At 29.2% G+C, this 18597-nt stretch overlaps 1 protein-coding gene across 3 annotated transcripts in view; it reads left to right on the top strand.

The window, feature by feature from the left end:
* The window catches only part of LOC107444770 (puratrophin-1), a 286553-nt gene that overhangs the window by 55723 nt on the left and 212233 nt on the right, over window positions 1-18597 (top strand). The window contains exon 1 of one of the 3 annotated variants that reach the window (XM_087167220.1): window positions 2985-3112. The exons of the other annotated variants lie outside the window; for them this stretch is intronic. The gene's annotated coding sequence lies outside the window, so the exon portion shown is untranslated. Of the gene's footprint in view, window positions 1-2984; window positions 3113-18597 lie in introns of those variants that run through there. 3 annotated transcript variants of the gene reach the window in all.

The raw sequence follows: 18597 nt of genomic DNA, 5'->3' as shown, positions 1-18597 counted from the left end.
TAGAAAACAAACCAGCTAAAGAATCTGGAATTAACTTCAAATGTAGCGAGTCTGACAAAAGAATGAAACTTAAGACATCCGCAAAAATCGAAAACTTTAAAGAATGTAGCTTTTGTCGAAGATGTTTTAATTTGTTTTTGATTTACTTAAACCTGCGGTTTAATAAATTGCTATTTAACTGTCTTTTCTTATTCCAAATTACACTAAATCTCAGTTTTAATTCATTGGCAATTCTGTTCATTTAGACCCAGAACACTCTGTTCCCTCCGATTTAATCATTTGTGGACAATTTTATTGAACCAAGAGTATGCCAATACGGATTTTGTTGGGCGAACATAATATACAGAATAATTTTTTCACTTTCAATTATGTTATTTTCAATGACAAAAATCGGTAGAATAGTTTTTGAACAATAAAAAATCTAAAGTTATTTAATTTTTGACTTTTGAATAACTATTGGATCGCTGTTGCTTAAATTTTTTGTTACTTTGTCTTACAACTCAAAATTTTAGATTATAAAATAATTTGCTTGTTATTATTTTTGGTTAAATAAGGTTTCATAAACGTGTGAGTCACGATTTTTGAATGGATCGACAGATGCATAAAAAAATCAGACCATAAACAAAAATCTAAAGTGATTAAGTTTCAAAACAAAGATCCTGATTTTACAACTAATAATACTTTTTAGCGGCGAATATTAGTTTCTATATAAATTCATAGCAGTGTTGAAGCAATCGCTAGTTTTCATCCAAAGTGTATTAACGTTGTGTTTTCGAAAGTATTTAATGTATGGTGTGAATAAGCGAAAGACTGGTGTCAGCTTATACCATTACATTATAAAAATGTCAGATTTATAGACAATTAGATTATTAGACTTTATAAATTCCTGAAACCCCTAGATTCGGTATTAGTGTGAAAAAAGTTTCTTCATGTTTTAAATATTTAATTTAGAGAAAAAGTTCAGTTTTTACATTTTACGCGGATGTATTATTTTTTGTGTTCTCTACCGAAACAAATAGTGCAAGGAAGGAAATTCTACTTAAAGTTTAAGGTATGCTTAGTCTGAATGAATTCAGTAATATTTAAAGAGTCAAAACAAGTATCTACACACAAATCTTCATTACACAAGAGAATAAAATGCTCACTTTTGTTTTCTTAGAGATTCCACAAACATCGGCAGTTTTATAGGCAGGAAAAAAGAAACTTCATTCGTAATTACACGAATCCAGCCAGAAATCAGCACCTGAATGAAGCAACAAAGAGTGACGTTACTTTTGAAGAAACTAGTTACAAATATATAAGTAATACATTAATTAAAAAATATATTGGAGAATTGTAAAGGAGAATAGCAGATGATCTTGCATAAAGTTTCGAAAAATTTAAGTAGATTGCAAATTTAATATGGATGTATATCTTTCGGGCAACAAATTTTATTCATAGTGGTCAGGAAACTAAAAAAGATACTGCTTTTTTAACCCACTGGAACAAGATTTATAAACAACCCGATATTATTAAATACATAAAAATAAATAGATTGAGATAGCGTGTTCCCACTTACTGTCTCTGTGATGTCCTATTGTGTATTATTTGTTCTTAAATTTGACTTATGAGCCACCTCTGTCATGAGAAATACGGATATTTTATTTGTCAAATACTCAAAATACTTAACAAACAAATAGAGTCGATTACTTATTATTGAATCCAGTGATGAATTGAAACACTCATTTTTTAGTAAAATGAATAGTCTCAAAAATGATTCATCACATACTATGCTCTTTTTGAGTCATTTGTTGTTTAAACGAGAGTGGGTATAGTCTAAGAAAGGATTTACTTTTTTGTTATTTGCTGTTTAAATGAGAATAATTATAAAAATAAATTTATTTATTATTTTTCTTAATAAGGGTAGAAGAAACATTGAGTTGTATTGCATAAAAGTTATAGTATCATTTTAAACTAAATAATTTTAGATGGCAAAATTCCTAATTTGGAACAAAATCATTCGAATATTTTTTTGAAAAATTTAAATTTTAAATTTTTTTTAAAGAGTCAAAGATTAGGTTTTTAAAAAAAAAAATTTTTAAATCTTAAATTGACTATTTGGACATTATTCGAACACACTATCATTTGAAGAGTTTTCAAACCCACTCTCTTTTCGAACAATTCTCCAACCCACAGTCTTTCTATCGGTACTTATCCTCTATCATTTAATCATCCCTCGAACTCATTCTTTCTATCGGTACTAGAATCCACTAGTATTTACTCTCGGTTCTCGAACTCGCTATCATTGATTTAATACTGGTTTCTACTATGATTTGATCATTACTTGAATCCACTATTTTTTATCGGTACAAAGGAGGAAGTGGCATACCCTCTGGAGGTCGGTGAACACAACTCCAAGAGGATGCCGTGTGTTGTATATAGGAATAAAAATATATTAAAATGAAAAATTTATTAAAATAAATAAATAATAAATTAGAAAAATGAAATTTTTAAACATCAAAATGTTTTGCTTTGTTGTTGTTGTTAATTTACGTCGCACTAGAGCTGCACAATGGGCTGTTGGCGACGGTCTGGGAAACATCCCGGAGGATGATCCGAAGACATGCCATCACAATTTTGATCCTCTGCGGAGGGGATGGCACCCCCGCTTCGGTAACCCGACGACCTGCGTGCGAAGTCGAGCACTTCACAGTAGCACAGTTTAACGAGGACCAATACCGCACACCCTCGGTCCCTACGCAGACTGATCCAAGTGGTCACCCACCGGCACACTGACCGCAGCCAGTGATGCTTGACTTCGGTGATCTGCTGGGAGCCGTGTCTTAGCGATGATGATGATGGTAATGATTGTAAGACACTGCTTCCAGTAGATTACCGAAATCTTGCATTTCTGGCAGCGGTTAGTGAAAAGGGGGGGGGGGCGAGGGTTCGTCCTATCTGTGCTCATTGAACTGTTCTACCGTAATGTGCTCTTTTGCAACAAGTTGAAACATATTTTTTAAAACTTGAGGATAATTTAAGTATTTTGTTAACAATCCCACTACAAGAATTGCACGTGCTTTTAGCAAAATAAAAGCTATGAAAATCTATTTAAGATGTTACAAAGACACAAGTGAGTTCTTAAGCAATAATTTCTATCCAATTGATTATGAAGAGTCTATAAAACTATTTACGTCTGCTAAAGTACAAAAAAATACATTTTAATGTTCATACTTAGATGCATTTATGTCATAAAAAATTACATTCATTAAAAATATTACTTTTATTGGATATTTATATTAGAGTATTTGAGGCGATATTCTCATTCATTAAAGCTTTTTTTTAAACTTCGAAATCGTTGATTGTTATTCATTTTCATCACGCGTTTCTTAAATCACCATTCAGGGTAGATTTAGATTTTCTAATTCTCTGGTAGTAATATTGTAATTTAAAATATAAAAAGCAATTTTATACAGCGTTATGACAACACCAGAAAGAGAATTCAAAAAGTCTTCCACAATTGAGTTCAGTTTTCAGTATCAACCAGGGAGTGAAAATATCTTCTGTCAGCACTGTGTATAATATATATAGCACAATAAATAAATACGAAAAGAATAAAAAGATAGTTTGAAAAAAGTTGTGCTGATAAAAGATATAAAACTTGCCCTAATATTAACAAACATTCCATTCATAATAACGATACCTCCAAATCTGTTTGCAAAATTAAAAATGTTATTTATATATTAACCTGGGGTTTTTGTAATATGAAATATGCGAGACAAACCAGAAACTCTCTTAATATTCGAATTGATCAACACTGTTCAGATATAAACAGTAATGAAATTATCGGAATTTTATCATTTTAGAGAACATAATTTTAACAGTGTCAAAATTAATATTTTGAATATAGTAGATTTCGTTTTAGGACTACCAAAAGAAAATTGCTTCATGCTTTTATACAAAGCAATTTTGCCGTATGGGCTAAACGATACCTTCCAACATACACAGATTAACTTTTCATAACTTTTCCACTTATTCACTTTTTCATATTAAAGATAAACATGCAAATCGAGGTAAACGGGGATCAAGAAGTAATAGAAACTTTCTTAAAAGTGGCAAAATAAATGTAAATTTTATTTCTCATTTGGAAAAAGATTTCAATAAACATTTTAATATTAAACCAATGAAAGATTTTGTTTTTTCCCTTAATAATAATGATGTATATAAGCTTAAAGATCTTTTATTAATTCAAAATTCTTTGTTTCTATCTTGTAAAGGTTAAAATGAGTTAAATTTCTCCAAATCGAAACAAAAATTTAAATAATTTATATTTCGTTATTATCTTTCAAAACCCTATTTTCGATAAGATCAGGTTTCATAATATTTTTTTTTAAATTTAAAAATTTTGTTTCCATTAAAAGATTTTTAAGATAATTAAAACCTTTAAATATAATAACTCTTAGTAGAAATATATTTAATTATAATGATCTAAGCAAATATTTAGGAAGGAATTAATATATCCGATTATGAATGTCACTGTGAAGACGAGAAATATATTGATGATTTTGTTGATAAGCATCATAAACATATTATAAGTTTTAATTTAAATATTATAGAGTGATTAGAACTTTTTAATTTAATTATAAAAGGCACAAAATTTAGACCCATTTACCATGCATCAGTTAATAAAATTCTAAAATGCTTTCTTAATCCCAATAGTTTTGGTTTAAAGATATGAAATAGATTCTCTTTACCTTTAGGTATATAAACAGAATGTAATGTTTATTATTACTTTAAAAACTTTGATTTCAGTAATAAGGAAAATTAAAATAACAGTAACAATTCAGCAATTTTTTTCTAAAATTATTCAAACAATTAAGCAACTATAAAAATGTTTGTAATTACCCCCTTAGACAAAGCTAACAATATTTATGCAATCTTCCGTAAAGAATTCTATGTTGAACTTTTAAATACGGAGTTTTAGCTTAGTTATTTAAATAATATCGTTAATAAACTTAGTAAAATTTAGTAAATTTATATAAAACTCATTTCAATATAATAATAATTCATAATTTTTAATCTCTCATATAAGAGATAGAAAATTAAAATTAGCAATAAACAATTTCCTTACTTAATTATCAAACCTAAATTTCATAAAATTGCTATAAAATTTAGAACAATTAATTACATGTGGGTCTAATACTTACTTAACCTGGTACCATTTTCTCTAACTACTTAAATAAAATTATTAACAATATTATTAAAGAAACTTTTTTTTGGCTTATCACTAATAATCAATCGATTTTAGAATTTATTAAACAAAGTAAAATAAATTCTATTACGACTTTTGATTTCCAGGATCTTTTCCATAGCATTCTCCTTTCTAAACTAAAATATGTTCTTTTGATTTATTACTAGGATTTTAAAAATATCCTTAATTGCGATTTTAATTATGGGTTAATTCTAATTAATTACTGTCTTTTTAATAATTATCCTTACAATGGAAAACATATTTTTATTCAAATTGATGGAATACCAAAAAGATCTAATTTATCAACTCTCTTAGCTAACTTATTTTTGCACAATTATGAAAAAAATTATACTCTTAATATTAAATTTGTTTTTAGATATATTGATGATTTAATTATCTTTAACTTTCAAGATTGTGCAATTATGTTAAATGATATTTTACCTGAGGAATTAATATTGCTTCTTAATCATAATGATAACAATTTTAATTTTTTTGGATTCGAGTATTAAAAAAGGAGAAAATACCTGCTTTATTGATTTATATGATAAAAGAAATTATTTAGTATTAATATAAATAAAATAATTACTTGGAATTCTAACGTTTCTAAAAACATTTATTTAAATAGCATTTTTGATCAAATGAATAGAATCAAAGAATATGTAGTAATGTTTATTTATCCAAAAACATAAATCGACAAACTCTTTCAAAATTTGATTTAAAAAAAAAAACCCAGCTAATGTTATAATGTTCTACATAAAATCAATAAGTTAATTGTATGTTATTATAAATAAATTTACAAAAAACTTACTTAAATTTATACTATGTGCAAAGCCAGATCGGGCAAATCAGCCGCGAAGAACCTGTGCAAAATGAGCAAAATTTTTCTTTTCTTTCTTTTTTCTTTCTTTTTTTTTTTTAATGGCGGGCACTTGGAGCTATTGTCTATTGGCCACAGAAAGTGCCAGAACTGCTAATTCTCTTTTCGTTACCCAGTGGGCACCTGTGGCGAAGCCACGGCGGTGGAACAGCGTCGCCCACGTCACACTACCACAACCCGTTTATAGGGCGGGTCACATTCACACACAAAGGAGAAAGGACATAGAACACAGATAGAGGGAAAGAAACATCCATGCCTTGCCCGGGATTCGAACCCAGAACCTTTCTGATGCAAGCACAGTTCCCTTCCCCCTACACAGACTGGTCGGCCTTTTCTTTTTTTTAAAAATCTATACTTTCTAAAATCATTAAAATTGTGTAATTAAATATCAACCATATTAATTTTATTTATACTTTATAAACGTCGTTGAACAGCCGAACCAATTTTTTTATTTATGTTTTGGATTTTTTTGGGTTTGGATCTACAAATGTTCAACTCCGTTGCCTTGTAATTTTGAACCCAATCCAGAAGACAAGGGAACTCTTGGCTTAAGTATTGGTAGAAATGTGCCTTCGTGGAGGACTTTTTTAATGAAACTAACCCGCATTTGCGTTACATGGAGAGGAAAACCACGAAAGCCTTCCACAATTACCTTGACGGCAAAGGGACTCTAACCCATGATCCGTCTACCACTGAGGATATTTTGCGTCTGCACTGTGGTCGGTGCTAGCCGGATGCGGATTCGCTTCGACCAGCCATCGGTGGGAATTTAAATAGGGTTCACTTCATTGGAAGGCAAACGCTCTATCCCCTGACCCATCCTTGCTCCATCCATATTAATTTTGTTTTATTTTATAACCGTTGTTGAACAGCTGACCCAATTTTTGGGTTTACAACAACTAAAATTCAACACCATAGCCTTATAATTTTGAACCAATCCAAAAGACAAGGAAACTCCTGGATCAGTAGCCCCAGAGGTATTGATTTGTTATAGGAACATGGAGGACTTTGTGATTCGGCAGATTTAACGTGCATCAGTCACCATTTACTACACGGAGAGTCTTCGGCCGGCAGGAATCGAACCCATGACCTCTTGGACATCTCTTACCAACAAGGTATCCCGGCTCCTAACCATATTACTTGCAAGCTTTAAATCATCCAGTATGATATTATTACCTTGTACGCATCCATTTTCGAGCCAATCCATGGTAACAAACAATTTAAAAGCTCTTGAGTACTGCAGTAAGAAAGCGACATAAAAGTGCCCTCTATTTGCGCTTCTAACTCTAATTGCGCTTCCGTATTCTTATTTTGTAATCTGTCAATCTTATTAGTAAAATATTTTAAATCATTCTTGAAAGATTTCGATTCGTGTAAGTTCAATTGACTTCCCTACGCGCTTTGCAGATTTTGTTTTGTGTTTTATTCTGTATTTTCTGTGTTTTGCTTAATTTGTTTATTTCGTATATATATTTTACGTAATGTGTTGTATTTCTTTTTTCAATTTTTTTTAAAATATTCCTCATACTATTTATTGTATTAATATATTTTGCTTTGGCTATATTGATACAATATTAGAAAGCACTTCTCGTAGCGGATATAATCGTGTGAGCTGATGAAAAGATTATATCTATTCATTACTTTGTTTTCCGGCTTTTTAATTTTTAAAAAAATCTTTTCTTTAATATTTTTTAAAATTATTTTATTTTCTTCTCCTCTTTTCAATAATCATTGTTATTTTTCATGTTTTCTTTATATTTTTAACTTATTTATTGAGTTCCATATACTCGCAGATTATGCTCAGTATATTAAACTTTGTTTTAATCGTTAGTCTCTCTCTCTCTGTATATATATATATATATAACCTGAGTTAACTAGACGTATGTTATTTATTGCAGTCCAGTATATATAATTTTTTACCTATAAAGTATTATTTTACAGGGTAATTTATTGTATTCATTAACGACGAAAAAGTTTTTCTTTTAGTAACTAAAATCCTATTAAAGTTAAGCATTACTTAGTTAATTAGTCATAGGCCAATATAAATATTTTTTCAGCTATTAATTAAATATTAAGATTATTTCTGTGCACTCCTTATGCAACGAACTCACGTTATAACGTCCGTTTTAATGCTGGGCTCAAGGTACGTCCTATCGAGTGCCGACTAAAATATTATTATACAGTCAAACCCCGCTATAGTGAACTCCCGGATATAGTGAACGAAATGTTCGTGCCTTGCTATACACCTATAATATTATTGTTTGTGGATATAGTGAACCAAAAGACAAGAGGAAATTGGATTTTTTTCTGTCTTCGACTGATTTTGTTTCTTCATTTTTTTGGTCATTTTGAAATTTTAACAAAAAATACATATACCGATTTTCAAAACCATCTATTGCGTGGGAATGTAGCCATAAGCAATTTTTTCTTGTTTGCATCTGTTTCAGATCCCGAAATAAAAGACATCCTTAAATTTTTTGTACACAAGAGGAAGAGTCATAAAAAATAAAAATGAACACATTTTCTGTGACTACCTATTGTTTTTTAATCATTTTTGTAATTTCTTTTTCCAGGTCATTTATTTAAAAAATGTATCATAAAATGGAGCAGTTCGGAAAAATAAGTTAAAATTGTCTATAGTGAACCTAAATTTCGGTTCCTTGAATGTTCACTATAGCGGGGTTTGAACTACTTCAGCATTTAAGTTTTTCACTATTAATAACACGGGTGATTATATTTGATTCATCATCTCCAATTCCTGATTATATCTTTTAAACTTTCGTTTATTCTGTCATTTAATAATGGACGTTGTTTTTTTCTCACACAAACACCATTTCTGATAAATACATTGCAAAATGTTAATAAAAAATCTCAGTTGTTCCACTTTTCATCGTGATTAAAACATTTTGGTTCACCCTAGTTTTATTGCCGCCTATCCCCCTAAGGCGCTAAAAACATAATGGTTTGAAAGAAAAGACAATGCCCACCCCACCAAACGATTATGCATTCAAATATCGATATCTCTTCAAAGACTTGATCAGGGTCAATGGAACGATTACCCTTGAATAACAGGCTTTGGGTGAATTTCCCACCATCCTCCTCAATACATAACTCCTTTTTTTGAAGAAAAAAAAAATTCAAAGCGAGCTTTTATTTATCTTTAATCTGTAACTAATTAAATGTTCTTATTTTTCTGAAATTTTCATAAAATATTTCAGTCATTTATCTGATTCTTCATTATTTAATTATGTTTCAAATCATGAAAATTTCAATTATTTGAGACAAATCGTTTTGAATCACTCGATGTTTCAGAGACTAAAAATAGAAGAGTCAGAAAAAATGAAAGTAAGATTTATCTCATTTTCTGAAATGATTATACAGACAAATCTCTCTGTAGCGAACCTTCAAAGAAGAGAAAATTTTGGTTCATTATAACCGGGACTTCGCTATATCCGTTCCGCAAACAATTTTAACTAGTGATGACCATATATGGCAACGTTACTTTTAAAAAGTAACGAGTAAAAGTACAAGTATTTTTAAAAAAGTAACGAGTAAAAAGTAAAAAGTTCTTATTTTGAAAAGTAACGAGTAAAAAGTACAAGTAAAAGTACAAGTACTAAACAAAAAAAGTAACGATTTACAAGTACATTTCTAGGAAATCGAAAATTCAAAGTAACCTAAAATTTTATTGAATAATATTCTTATGTTCTTTAATGTTCTTGCAAAATTGTTGTTATTTATTTAATTATTTTTAATTTTGAAAGTTATGGATATTAATTATTTTTAAATTCGGGAGAATATTATAATATAATTTTATAATATAATCGTATAATATAATTTTAAAATCAAATATAATTTTAATATCAAACTTTTTATGGATTTGCACGAAAAAGAAATTTTATCTATTGATTTTAATTTTTAGTTTATTATTTTTATTTATTTAAATTACCATTGATTTAAAATTGTTTTACTCTTTAGTAACGCGTTTTAAAAGCACAAACATAAACAAAGCCTTAGATAGCTTCGTGATCTTTGAGCTTGTAAAAAATAATTGAATGTGCAGTATAAGTTGAAACAGAAGGTATTTAAATACGAAGATACCTGTGAATGCATATATATTGCACATTAATTTTATTAATTAAAGAAGCATAAGCATTTTTTTAAATGTTTTTTTTTTTTTTTTTTTTTTTTTTTTTTAGAAAGCTTACCGAGTTTTAGAAAAAAGTAACGATTTCATTCGATATTTCCGTTACAAATACTTGTACTTTTTCCCTAAAAAAGTAACGAAAGTACAAGTAAAAGTACTAAATTTAAAAAGTAACGAAGTACAAGTAAAAGTACGTACTTTTTACTTGTACCGGCGGTACAAGTAACGAAAGTAAAAGTACTGCCATATATGGTGATGACTAGCTCCCACCCTTTTATTTCACATAGTTTAAATAAATGACCCGTAAAATGAAATACAAAAATAACAGAAAAATAATACGATGTAGCAAAAAATGTTTTAAGTTTTATTTTTTATGACTCTTCGTCTTGCGTTAAAAAAAAAAAGAAAAGAAATTAGTAATCTTTAGCTGATGAGCAATCCTCAGCATCATATATAGAAACACTCTTCCAGACTCTCTGATAATTTTTCATGAATTTATGTTTAACTAGCCATTCGAGCACATAAAAGTAGTCTCATCCAATCGCATAGCAAATTCATCGGTTTAGACTTGGAATCATTTGTCCAGATGCGAGAAGATTGCGGTATCTTTGAATGCTGAAACCATTCAATAATGAAGCAAACTAGAAAAATGCTTATTGCTACATTCCATGCCATAGATGGTTTTAAAAATCGATATAGGTATTTATTTGGAAGTAAAAATTCCAAAATTATTACAAAAAAAAAATGAAGAAAATCAGTCAAAGACAGAAAATAGTTCATACTATTAAACATCTTTTTTTTTTTTGGTTCATTATATCGACGAAAAGTAACATTGTCTGTGAGGAGCAAGGCACGGAAGCGAACATTTCGTTCACTATAGCGGGATTTGACTGTATATATATATTTCTTTACTTCAATTGAAAAAGAATAGATTTTTTTCAAAAATAAAATTAAACAGAAGATTGCAGAGGGGTAGAGTTACAGGACCAAAGGTGACTAAAAGATATTACACACATTATCAAGTACCTACCTTTTACTTGCCTCGATTAAATTTTATTTTTCTTAAAAATATGTTAACAAATTGAATTTTATTAAATAAGAAACTGGGAATTCCAGTGTTATGACGTAATAAGCGTGACGCAGAACAAAGCAATGGTTCACTGATCCAATGTTAATTTCCAGTCAAGTAACCTTAAATGTGATCTCTCACTTAGAATTGTTTTGTCGTAACGATAATTCAGATAATGATTCTATAAAGAGGAGCAGATATTCTTATCTGAGTTTAGAAATAACAGACAGTCAAGATTCTATAAATGGCAGCCTTTAATGTGTAGATTACCTAGAGAAGGATAACAGTCTGTAATTTAACCCTGTATGCTTTCTTTCATTTCATTTCGATTTTATCCAAAAACTGAAGTCTAACACTAAACATACCATACCATTCGACACATTTGACATCATGACTTTTTTTAGCAATTATATACAGTTATTATTATTATTATTATTATTATTTTTATTTTGTATTTGTATTCGAATAATTCTTGTCCCACAGTGGACTGATCGTTAAGACACGGTTCCGAGCAGATCACCGCAGTCGAGCATCACTGGCTGCGATCAGTGTGCGGGTGGGTGATCACTTGGATTAGTCTGCGTAGGGACCGAGGGTGTGCGGTATGGGTCCTCGTTAAACTGTGCTACCGTAAAGTGCTCGACTTCGCTTGCAGGTCTTCGAGCTACCGAAGCAGGGGTGCCATCCCCTCTGTAGAGGATTAAAATTGTGGTGGCATGTCTTCGAATCATCCTCAGGGATGTTTCCCAGACCGTCGCCAATAGCCCATTGTGCAGCTCTAGTACGACGTAAATGAAATACAACAACAATATCAAATAATACTTGTCATATAAAAAAGCGTATTTCCTACCACAACTTATAGCTTTATAAGGTCATCGGATCAGAAATGACAAAGTAATGCGTGTTCAACGTATTGCATTCGATGAGTTGCACATTATTGCAAAGACTGTTGCGTAGTTGGTTCAATCAGACTAACTGTGAATTCAAATTTCAAGAAAGTATCTAAAATTTTAGATAGGCATTTTTGTGTCAGAAAAAGTAACAAGAACTAAATGTTCGGTAAATAGCTTATATTTTATTTTCATAGCTTTACTTCTTTTCTAAATAACTGTTAGGTTTTAATTAGAAAAATGTCGAAGCAATCAAGACGGCACACGATCTTAGAAGAAATAATATTAATTATAAGAATAATTATGAAAATTATAGAAATAATTATTAGAAGAAATATGGAAACACCTATATCCATATACAAGATATCTATAAAATGCGTTGAGCGACGAATTAAAAATTCTAATTCTTTGTGTTTGTAATACATGAAAATTGGCAATATATAATTTTGTTTCATTATAATAAAGTTTTTGTTAGTTTATTTTCTTCCTAACATCCATATTTCATGCATTTAATCAGGAAACCTAAAGTCATGTCATTTAAACGGCTATGGTAGAAATACGTATGCATTGAGGGTTGGTATGTTTAGTGTTAATTGAACTAACTACATCATTTAAATATCAAAAAATAATTAATTATGTTAACTGCAGTAATGCTGTAAACTTTTGTTTCCTTGTATTATAGATTTTTTAATTGATTTATGATGGATTCGATTTTTTGATTAGTTGATTCAATCAAGTTAATTGGATTAACTTTACGATATTACAGATTTTTTAAGAAACATTGTCTAGCTCTAGCATCTGAAATTATTAAAAAATTAACGTCAATGGAAGAAAAAAAAGACTTCAGCTTTTAATAAATGCCTTAAATAAAATATAAAAATTAATAATGATTATGCCATTTATTTCAGAAATAATAATTAATAAAACAAATTATATAATTTATTATTATTTATTACTTTTTCAGGAAAAAATTATCGCATATTCACCTGAAAAGGTATTGTTTATTTCAACAAATTGTAAACAAAAATTTGCATATTTAGTTGAAATTTAAAACAAACTAGCATTTTATACAGTTGGTAACGAAAAGTAAACAAATGCTACTTTGTAACGCGCATCGTAACATTGTAACGCTAACATTGTAACGCGCCAACATGTCAAAGTAATATCGCCAAACTCTGCACTACTGAAGTTTTGATAAAAAGATGCTCAAATCTTAAAATTTATAAGTAATTTAGATAGAAATTATGTGTATTAAAAGTAAATACATTTATTCTTATCTAACCATTAGTTATTTCATCACCTTGTTCTCTTTACAATGAGATAAACGTAACTTTATATGCACGCAAGTAAGTGATAATAAGGATAAATTCGAATAACTAACAACTATTCAAATTTTCAGCCATAATTTTAACATTTACTGTAACTGTGAAGTTTCTTATTGAAAAAAAGTAAGTAATGAACTTATAACATGCATTTATTAATACAGAACATAAATTTTTTTAGTCAGATTATTTTCACTCCGTGTAATTCCAATGGCGAATTTTCCACTCTCGCCTCCTTCCACCAATCAGGAATCGTTTCTCCCTTGTCCACACTCTTTTACTCTAGGCACTCTAACTAGAACCACCTAATGAAACTACTTAGTTCTTTGCAAATGTGTGCATATCATAGCCGAACGGGCTTACCTGTTAATCCCATGACCGGCAGACATTCGAGTCCTAGTGTTGACACCACACTATTTCTTCAATTCCCTTCAACACATGAAGAATTTCCAGTGTCCGGCACTCTCCAATGGCCATTGCCTTACGAAAAACCGACCTCCTATGTCTAGTTAAATAATTACCTTTTTTTACGTTTTTGAAAAATGCTAGTTGTAAATGGTTAAAAAACCGTATAGTTTTGTATTCATGGTTTTATAACTGTACTGTTATAAGTGGTTTTAAAACCATAAAGGAAAAAAATGTTCTCTACCGTAAACTTAACGGTTAATCGGATGGACAGACAGCTGTTATTTTACCATAATTTTAGAATGAAAATTTTAACAGTGTAGACTTTTTATTTTTAGGAAAAATCCTAATGTTTAAAACCTCGTTTTGCAGCATCAAGAATCCCAAACAAGAAACAGGGAGAAAAAAGAGGGAAAAAAGATAATTTTGCAGCAATCTTATTGGTAGGACGCTATCCAAGGTGATCTGGAATTTATACCGAAACTTTTTAAAGACTTGTTTCAGCTTTCTTTCCCACAGACTTTCAAACAGTTAAAAGAAGCCGAGGTCAGAAATCCCAAAGACAGTGACGTAGATTTATGAGATAGGAGCAAGAGAACGGTAACTCAGAGAAAGAGGGTAGCCAACTGAAAAACAGTGGCACAGATATTATCAGCCTTAAAAACATTGTATTAAACTAAATTCTTCTATGAATAAAAGATGCAATGATTAGCGGCATACTTCAGATCGATTTTTTTTTCTTCTACAAGTAGACTTCTAAATCTTTTTCAACTTTAAAATAAATTTATGTGTTTTAATAATTATTTTTAGTACACATGATTTGTGTCACATAGTTTATTTAATTTTGTCTTAATTTGGGTTATGTAGTAATAATAATTTTCGTTCTCATTAATAATGACATACTAATCATAATTTTATTCATTTTATTAATAATATACTATGCTTTAATAATAATAAATGCTCATTATTAAAATAATAATTTCAATTTAAAATCTGAAACTCAAAAGTTCACCGCTTATCAAGTATCTCTACTTGTAGAAACGATGTTTCTGCAATTCCTAAACCTTACTTCTTACAAAACATCAATTTCATTTATTAACGTTTTTCTCTTCTACATTTTGTGCACTTTTTTAAACCAATGTTTTTGCGTTGAAAGAAATTTTTATAGCTTCATAAGAAACTGTTTTCATTAGTTTTTAACTGCAAAATTAAATTATCAAAAATTCTAAAAACACATATGTAAGTTTAAATGACATTGTTTGGCATGAAAATTCTATGAATGAAGCCTTGTTAAGTAAATCTAATAAAACGAGGGATTCTGAAATGCGTGTTTTCGAATAACTCCTTCTCTATGACGATTTCTTTTATTTTATAATGTTTTTTTTTTTATTTCTGAAAGTTTCATCCAACACTAAACATACATTCCTATTTCTACCATATGACCGGACTTTCTTGATTAAATGTATGCAATATGGATGTTAGGAAGGAAATATACTAAAAAAAACTTTATTATAATTAAACAAAATTATATATTGCCAATTTTTATGTATTACAAAGAATAAGAATTAGAATTTTTAATTCATCGCTCAAAGCATTTTTTACATAAACTGGATGTTTCCATTCTACATTTTCCGCAATCATATTTCTTCTAATTATTATTATTTCTATAATTCTTATAATTCTAAGCCGGGATGGAATTTTTGCCGGCAAAAGGGTTTTTTTGCCAGGACAGTGGTAAAAACCGGCAAAAACTGGTAAAAACCGGCAAAAACCAAATTATCTAAATAGCTGATTAAATATTATTACAAAATACTTGAAACAAATTTAACTCAATCATAAGGAATAATAATTTTGATACATTACATGAAAAAATTATTTTTAACATATTAATAATTAATATAAGGGTAATAATTTTTAAAAGATTGAAAGTTTTTTATCTCTTTTCGTTTTAGAATCCTAAAATAAATGTTTTTTTTACAAATAAATAAATATTATTATTTGTATAATATTATTATTTATTATAAAAAATTATTATTTGTACAATAATTAACTACACATGTTGATAGATATTTTATGCTTTAAATTATAGTTATATTAATTTAAAATAAGAATCCTAAAATAAATGTTTTTTTACAAATAAATAAATATTATTATTTGTATAATATTATTTATTATAAAAAATTATTATTTGTACAATAATTAACTACACATGTTGATAGATATTTTATGCTTTAAATTATAGTTATATTAATTTAAAATAAGTTCATTTCTCTGGAAAAAAAGAGAATAATCACAAATTTTCCAATCAATAATGTTTTAAACTACTAAAATGATATATTATTACATTATCATTTAATTATGGAATAATAATTTTGTTAATTTTTTTGTAATTATTTATATTTATAGTATATATTTCAATTTTAGGAATAATTTTGTATCAAAAATGTGTTTTTGTCCTCTCATCTTGGAAAATATAGGTTTTTGCCACTTTTTGCCAATTTGCTTGGCAAAAAACTGTTTTTGCCAGGACGGTTTTTACCGGTATTTACCATGGTTTTTTCCACCTGCGGCAAAATCTTGCCAACCCTGATTTTAAGAATGTATAAGAGTCATAATTCTTACAATTATTCTTATAATTAATATTATTTCTTCTAAGATTGTTTCGACATTTTTCTGGGAAAAAACTAACAGTTATTTAGAAATGAAGTAAAGCTATCAAAGTAAAATATAAGCTACTTACCAAAACGTTTAGTTTTTGTCACTTTTTCCGACGCAAGAATGCCAATCTGAAATTTTAGATACCTTCTTGAAATTTTAATTCACAGTTAGTCTCATTGAACCAACTACGCAACCGTCATTTCTGATCCGATAACCTTATAAAGGAATAAATTGTTCTCCCCGTCCGATGACCGGTTGTGGTAAAAATAGGTATACGACAAATATTATTCGAAACAAACGAAATACAAAATAATAATATTAGAATGTTAAGTGTGTATAATTGTTAGAAAAAGACGTGAAGTCAAATGTGAAAAAATGGTTAGATAAGCGCATTTTCGATGCTAAATTTCTTAAACGGAAATTTGACCGGTTATGGTATGGTTAAAGCAATCAAAAAAATTTATAATTTATACAGTCTAACCCTCTGTAGTGAGCCGCAGCTACCCATAAGTCCACTATAAGCCATTATTCATTTCTACGTCCAAAATCAGTGAAGCATATTGCAGTTGCATTGTTGGAAATAGTGATTTCGGTACTATATAATTTTTTTTTTTAAATGGTTAATTAACTAAATATGGAAAGTTGTTCGACAATGACGTGTTCTTACGGTGAACGAAATTTTTTATGGGAACATTAAATAATGTTCTCCATGTAATGAAGAGTCGTTTCATTACATCGAATTTTTTGGAAGTTTATCAATCATTTTTTGAATTTTTCATTTTTGGAAGATATTTTGTGAAGGGTCCGTTAACGGACCCTTCACAAAATATCTTTTCATAAAAACGGACCCTTCACAAAATATTTTAACTTAAAAACGGACCCTTCACAAAATGATTTTTCTTTTAATTGGACCCTTCACAAATTTGTTTATCTTCATTATTGTTTTGTTAATCGAATAAACCCTTCCCAGGGCAGAAAACAAGAAAGATGGATGTAAACGAATTAAGTTTTGTCTTCGGCAGACGATTCTTCCATTATTCGTCCGAAATGAATATTCTGCGTTCAGCAGTATAGGCTAAATATCAAATGTTGCATCTCTAGTTTAGAAGCAGCAATTGCTGTTTATTTTTGAAAATTTATTTTTTTTTATTATAATTTTACAGTGTATAATCTTGTATCTATTTACAATTTAAAATGTCCTTGAAAAAGTTTTTTGCAATAACCGGACCCTATTTGCACAAATTCACAAATGCGGACCCTGGTTGAAAGAATGTGAGTAATTTTTTCACAATTTCACGAAAAACGGACCTTTTACAAAATGTCTGGACAGACCCCTGACTAGTTGCTTTTAAGAAGCGGAATTTCTGCGCAACCGATTCCTGTTTTTGTAACCATTCCAGTAAGATTATAGTTTTTAACTAAAAAGCCAGAATTATATACTTTTGAACCAACATTTTGTGACATTCGTTCCTGGGATCTTAAACGAATTCTTCAGCTATAAACGTTAGTTAAATAGCAGTTTAAAACCGTTCACTGTAATACATTTTAAATGATGTTTCTCCTAATATTTTGTCCAATTATACAGTGAATCTAACTTATAATATCGGCTGTAGAAAATGTTTCTTTCGTAAGAAAAGCTATTTTAGAATGAAATTTCGCATTTATTTTTAACCTTTTGAAAAGAAAAAAAAACTTTTTTATTTCAATGAATGTTTTTCCCACCACTGATATGAAAAGCGGTTTTCAGGGCTTCTCTTGCAATGTTTTCTTTAACGCTTTTACCTCACTCTCCTTAGGCTTGCCACTTAATGACTAAATATAAACCGTACCCAAGTGAAGAGGAGTCTATAATATAAAAAGTAACCTTTTACGGTTTAGCTTCAATGTTTGTTTTCTAAATATATTGTATTTCCTTCATTAATTGTTGAGAAGAAACACTTTCGAAAAGAAACTCAACAGGGGATCCAGTTAAGCCAATGCTGTTCTTAATCCACATTTT

Source organism: Parasteatoda tepidariorum, chromosome 7, assembly GCF_982258835.1.
Source record: "Parasteatoda tepidariorum strain Cologne lab strain chromosome 7, Ptep-v5.0, whole genome shotgun sequence".
Classification (NCBI taxonomy): Eukaryota; Metazoa; Arthropoda; class Arachnida; order Araneae; family Theridiidae; genus Parasteatoda; species Parasteatoda tepidariorum.
The sequence above is the reverse complement of the archived record's forward strand: the minus strand, read 5'-3'. Positions and strand labels throughout refer to the sequence as shown.